The following is a 7,068-nucleotide window of genomic DNA, read 5'->3' on the forward strand; positions in this document are numbered from 1 at the left end:
ACCCTCTCGTGTTCCTTTTTCCTTTCTCGACTCAGCTGGTGGGCCAGCCAAGAGGCAGCGCATGCGTTTGAGGAGAGTAATCTGTTCCCTCTCCCCTTTGCATTTCCATTTCAATCCTCCGTTCACAGCTGGAACCAAGGCGATCTGCATGCAGATGAGCAGAGTTGACTTTTTCTAGAATGCACACAGAAGAGATGTGCATCAGACTGGGGGAAAGTGGTGGAGGAAAAGTGAATGATTATGCGACCAAGCGAAGCAACAGTTGATAACGGAGGGAAATCGGTCGAATTTATCGTCGTTCAGCCTCTCGCGAGTCCACAGATTTAATGTTTCTGGTAACTGCACCTTTTCCAACAAAAACAAATTTGCAGTCAATGTTTGAAGGCACATTGAATTTAGAACCAAACAAGACGACATGTCTGGATCTGTGCCATGACACTATCAAGATATTCTTAATGGAAAAAAATGGGTCTTTTCATAAAAATATGGACATGACATTAAAAATATCAGAAAGTTGAAGAACTGCTTTCGATTTTTTTCCACTTAAAACAAGATTTAGATAAAGTGCAACATGCTTGAAAGACAAAACCCCTTGAGGAACGACGTCTCAAAATTTCCCCTTTTGAGTAATCTATTCTGTACAAAATTACAAGAAGCCGATTCATTCCCTGTGAAAACAAGTGAATAAACCAGTATTCAGTTTCATGTGCTTCCTGCCTGTGTGCTCCATGACTCACGATGACCACGGATGCCCTCTTTTCATCTCTTCCCGCAGTCCAGGATTCCACCACATTCCCTTCAGGTCTGAGCAATGATGACCATGTGCATTAGGTCATCCATGAGCGTTTTACTCGTGTTTATGACATCAGAGTTGGGGAAACTGTGGAGAGCTGAGTCAGAATGATGACTGGTGAATATATAGGGCTGTTTTGAGCTGATGGAACACAAAAGGCTTTGGGCAGTCATAAGATCTGCCTGCATCATCCGTTATATTGGATGCAGATACAAACAAGAACCCACACTAATTGATGTTATTGTTGTGGGATGGGGCTCCTAATGCACTCTTCTCCAACGTTGTACAGCCGGGCACTTGAGTTTCAGTAAGAACCCATTTATGGCAAGAAAACCATCTGCTGCCAATTGATTATAATAACAGATATTGATTTGAGTAGGCAAGCTCAGCAGCAGAAGTAATTCACTCATCTCAAGGCAATGAGGTGTGAGGAAATATGTTGACCACGTAATCTGGCTGTTAAATCTTTAATGCCATTGTCATTGGCCACTCCTTGAATTACAAGCTGTTCCTAAAATGTCCTGCTTTATGGATTGTTTTTCATTTTAACTTATAAATAATAAAGGCTGGCAACCACTCCACCTGGCTAAGCCTTTGCTAAAACTGACAGAAGAGATTTCTGCACAGTCTGTTTCGAAACTCATAAAAAAACGGTACCCTCCCCGTCTATGTGGGTGAATCAGCTGGAAATTAATGTGATAATGCGAAATTTCTCTCTTTCTCAGCAGTGAGATAAACAGCCTTGCTCATTCCCATTGGCTGACCCTCACAGAGCTGCATTAAATCTCATCATGCCAAGTGGCCCGCCCAGCCCAACAGGCCCAGCTTGACAAACTGCAGCATCGGGTTGGAGGGGGCTCACCGGTTCGCAAGTACCCACTATTGCTTTTATTGACCAAAACCCTCTTTCTGTTTTTCTTCTTCCTCTCTTCCTCCCTGTCCATCTCCTGCCTTGATTCGATTTGCTGCGGTCGGAAACGCATCAATCTCTCCCTCTCTTTCCTTTCGTTCAGATTTGATCCCGGTTTTGCTGACCCTCTGTCTCTCTCTCTCTCTCTTTCTCTCCCTCCCCTCTTGGCCTTGAATCCCCTCCCTACCTTTTAGAAAATCGTATCCACCCACTCTTACTTCTTTTTTTCCTCATCCTTCTTCCCACTAATTGACTCTCCACACCTCTGACAGCCACCTACTGCCTTCTTTTTTCTCATCTCTTATTTTTGTCCCCTCCCTCTCCAGATTTTCCTCTCATCCCTCATCTCTCCCCAGCTTTGCCTCCCGTGGTGTCACAGACGACCATATTGATGACAACACTCAGCCATGGTGCGTGAGCGTGTGTCACGGCTCCTCAGCCCCCACTGCACAGTCATTGTGGCTGTAATACCATAATTACCCCCCATTATGGGCAAGAGAGGGGGAGATTGAGGTGTTGTCAAAGGCAGAGATGGAGAATGGGGGGGTCAAACTGTTGGAAGGAGAGATGAATAAGGAAGAAGAGGCAAAGTTCTTGGCTTGTCAAAGCAGGAAAAGGAAAGGTTGAATTATTAACAATATCAGAGATTGCTGAGTTTTGATTTGTTGGGTCAGATGCAGGGTTCCAACACTGAGCGATGCTCACTCATTCACAGAGCCAACAGGGACCATTAGTGGAATGGAACCATCGTTCAACTCAGTTATTCCACCACTGCTTTCCATGTATTGACAAGTCAAAAACTCTGCTGTGAAAAGGGCTTATTAGCATACTGGTTAGAATAATGTCATGGCGTGTGTGAGAGAGAGAGACAGGCTGCCTGGTACTGCGTGTCTCAGGGGACTTCCTGTCCTTGGACGCTGTCGTGAGGGGCCACATCACTAGAGATATAATGGTTCAGGCTTCACCGGACACACACAGATGGGTCCATCACTTCAGTTTTACAATGGACACACACACACAGGTGGAAAAATAGATATGGCAGCAGTGTAGAAAGAGACAGACTAATAAAGGTGGAGCTCAGACTTTTAGCCTCCGGCAGACTGTTGTCACCATTAGGAACCATTATCATCACTCATGTCATCCGTGTATGGAGAAGTGGGCGGAGTCTGTTGCCATCCATTTGATGTTATCAGCTATTTGGGAGCTTTTGATGAAGCTCGGGCTCTAATGTCACATGTTGCCTGATATGTTCATGTCAGCATAGGTGTGAGGCTGGCCCACAGTCACACTTAGCCAGAAGTCCCTTCATTGAGAAGTCTGCTCAAACTGTTATTCAGCTACAGTAGGGGAAAAAAATCAACGTATTTTATGCCAATCATTATCTTAAAATTCCATAGCTAGCAGGGAAACATGAAAACAGTGAGCGTTCTAGATATATATTTGCAACTATTCGTGACTCAGCTGTTCATCAGAAATGTCCATTTTCAGTCTGTAGCTTGCTACTAGCTAGCGAGCTCAGAGGTTGTTGGAGCTTCAAGGGAGACTCCGAAAACAGAAGCACATGGAAGGGGTGCCGCATGGTAAGCTTATACCCAAAGTGCTGCTCTCAACTAAACTAGGTTAAGGAAATGGTTAAACTTACAGTTTCTGTATGATATTCAGACTTTTATTGTCACCAATTCAACCAAAACATACTCAACGGGGCCACAAAAGTGCATTCAGGTGCAAATGGTGCTTTAGTAGCAGTCCTCTGTTGCAACGTCTACTATTTGTTCGATATGAAATTACATCACAAACACCAAAATGTTCAAACTGTGGAGGTGTTCATGTTCTTTTTCCCATTTGAGAAGTTCAGCTCAGTTCAGAGCTTTATTATCCCTCAAGGGGAGATTAGATTTGCAGTTGGTTGTACAAAAAAACCCAAACAAATAAAACAAGGATGTAGCACACCATAGCAACTTGTTTAAAACAATCCCTATCAAAGTTAAAAAGCAGGAATATCATTAAAGCTCTATTATGAGAACATCTGCCTGGGAGAAGTGGCATTGGCAGTCTCATATGAAAGTTTTTCTTTGATTATTAGGCATAAAATAAAAAACAAGTATTAAAGTCAAAGAATTTTTTATTTATTTGTTGGTGTGGCTCCCTATTAGTGTGTTTAAGAAGTGAGATTCTGTCATAAAAGAAAATCTTCATTGTTCTTTATCCAATCACCATCACGTTTCTTTGACGGCTGAACATTTCAATTAGTGGAGAACGTCTGTATGTTCCAGCAGCTCCTGGTTACATGAGAAATGTTTGTTTGAGAATGCACACCACAAAAGGGCTTTTCAATTAAAGGAGAGCATTGCTTTGGGTCATGTTGGGAAACCCACCAGGTTAACATGCAAATAACAATCCTCATGCATATAATAACATCGTTTAGTTTGTCAGAGTTTTAAACATGTTCATGTTTTCCCATTTTGCTGTTGTAACCTCTGGGTGGACACAGAAAAATGCAATTTCTTGTATTTTTAAATAAAAAAAAATTTCCTGTGGTGAAGTATGATTAATATTCTACAAAATGGTTTATGTATTCATTTTCAAAGCCTGTGGGGGGAGTGCAGAGACGCCAGCGTTGAGTAGGTGTAGGCAAGATAAAGTCCATGCAGCCAGCAGGCATGGGAGATTGTGAGTGGGTATGTTTGTAAGCAACAGAAAGTGCTGCGCCGAGACACTAGACTTTGAAGGCAAAGAGCTGATTCCCAATTAACTCTCTTTCTGAAAGCTACATTTACATGCATTACTGAAAGAGATGTTACAGCCAACTGGGGTTCAACAAAGCTCTGTAGAAAAGTCAGGTTTATATGATTTTGCTATTATTAAGTTGTTCTTCCTTTTCATTTTTCCAGCCTGGCGTGACGTTTTTACGGATTATAAGCTTCCGTTTGTCCCTTCAGATCAGATCATGCCTGGGAATTTCAAGACGCTCAGTTTTAATTTATACACTTGATATGGTGCATGAAAGGGAAATAAACTGGATAAGGATTTAATTCGAGATAGTCCCAGCCAAGGTGAATCCATTCTTATGATTTCACGTGCGTTGTCAGGTATCCATTAATTCTCTCTTTTAAATGCCAATGTATTTCAGATAACCAGCCAAAATCCCTCCTAAAATGGAACTGACATTGTGCTAATCCATTCTGTACAACATAATGCTTGTGTTTACACTAATTCTCCGTTGTTTCCCTGGGAGGGAAATCCCAATGTGTGATGTCACGTGTCAGTGTAGAAGAAGACAGCCTGAGAAATATTCCTGCAAATTGAGTGTCACAGTGTAAAAGATAGTCATTTGCTGGAATAAAACTAGCAAAACATTGTTTTTTGAGGAAAAGTAATTGCAGTTGTTTTCCTTGTGGGCTTCCAGCACAAATAACGGTGAGGAGAATTGAATGGGGCATACATCGGATGGCTTGGGAGCATCTTTATGACAGTGAATTAGTAAGTGAGTTGAGGGCATCAGTTGTTTGAGATACTGCAGCTGAATGTAAGGATTATTATTGTGAATCACAAAATGTCCCCATGTCCCAGTGTAATCACTGTGGCTGTTGTCCGAGTGTTAGAGCAGTTGTTTCATTGTTTTCTGTCTACAGAGCAGCTCTTGGATTAGCCTGTATATTACATTATCACTGCAATTCACCTCTCCTCCCTGTTCGCTTGAGCTCAGCTGAGACATTAGGGAGAATATAAATATATTATACATTTATATTCTCCCTAGCAAATAGAAATGTGATATTGGTTTCCTGTTCAGTTTGACTCAGTTCCTGTGCCAGCTGCTGACCACATACATGATGGTTATGATTCAGTGACATACTGGATATGCTTGGTATGCACCCCCCCCCCCCCCCCCCCTATTGTTCATTACTATGTTCTGACGTTTACCCCCACTGTCTATTGTGGGCATGACAGATTTCCTTCCCACAGGGCTACTGTAAGAGTGGGTGGTGCTGTGCCTGGAATGCAGTCTCTCTCTCACACACACACACACGCACACACACACACGCACACACACACGCACACACACACACACGCACACAGGGAGAGGCATGATACTATGGTGGAACGATTAAATGGATATTTGGGAATTATTGAAGCGGGGTTGTATGAGGTAGTCATCCAGTGAGGCTACACTTAGTTCAGCGCATCTTCTGTTATAAGAAGATGAGATGCTCAGCATTGCACTTATGAGGACAGGGTCACAGAGGAAAATGTGTTTGATCCACCTTAAAAACATGTTTATATGGTTGTAATATTTTCACCACTGCAACACGGTGGTGCAGTGGTCAGCACTGTCACCTCACAGCAAGAAGGTTCAGGGTTCGAGCCCCGGCTCCAGCACGGGATCTTTCTGTGTGGAGTCTCCATGTTCTCCCTGTGTCTGTGTGGGTTCTCTCTGGTACTCCAGCCTCCTCCCACAGTCCAAAGACATCAAGAGGGGACGGGGCTAATTGATGCTCTAAACTGACTGTATGTGTGGCTGTGAGTATGAATGGTTGTCTCTCTCTATGTGTTGGCCCTGTGATGGACTGGTGACCTGTCCAGGATGAACCCCGCCTCTCGCCTGAAGGCAGCTGGGATAGGATCCAGCCCCCCGCGAACCTTAACTGGATAAGCAGTAGAAAATGGATGGATGGATTTTCACCACTTTCACCACTTTCCTTTTGCTGTTAGAGGCTCCTTTGCTTTGCTTTGTCTTTGTATTCCAAGGCATGCTGTGCACTTTACTACCCTAGCACCTTCCAGTTCAAACCGCTCATCTGCAGAGTAATACAGTGTGCAGGATGCATAGGAATATGAAAGAAGTGCTATGGTTTAAAACTGAAAAAAGAAAGGGCTGTCTGGAGGTAAATGTAAAGAAGTAAGAGTATTACAAATATTGCACACATCCACAGCAGTTTAGCTTTCTGGATGGAAGATGTGTTGATCTACTGAAGGTGCAGCCCTTCCCTTGATTACTACTGCATACAACTACAGTAAATCCAAGAACTCCACAATAAACAAAGAGCTACGGCTAACTTCATTCTATTATATTTAACTTTGAAAAACCGCCCAGTAAACAGTTATCATTGTGCCAAATACTGTCCCACTGAGTGATTCTCATAAATCTCTAGCCTGGGCAATGTCAAAAAGGATAGAAAACCAGAAAGTGTTGTTAAAGATTAATCATGATGACGGAGTCATTTTAGTGACAGGATTGTTGGCTCTCTTGATCACCAAGGCCAACTGGCATCCATTGTAAGTGATCTCTATTACATACAGTAGTGTTGGATTCCCAGAAAATTGCTACATCACTGCGCAAATCCTGCACCGTGACTCACAATACACT

Source organism: Aulostomus chinensis, chromosome 11, assembly GCF_037954235.1.
Source record: "Aulostomus chinensis isolate RoL2024-O1b breed Wild chromosome 11, RoL_Achi_v1.0, whole genome shotgun sequence".
NCBI classification, from domain to species: domain Eukaryota; kingdom Metazoa; phylum Chordata; class Actinopteri; order Syngnathiformes; family Aulostomidae; genus Aulostomus; species Aulostomus chinensis.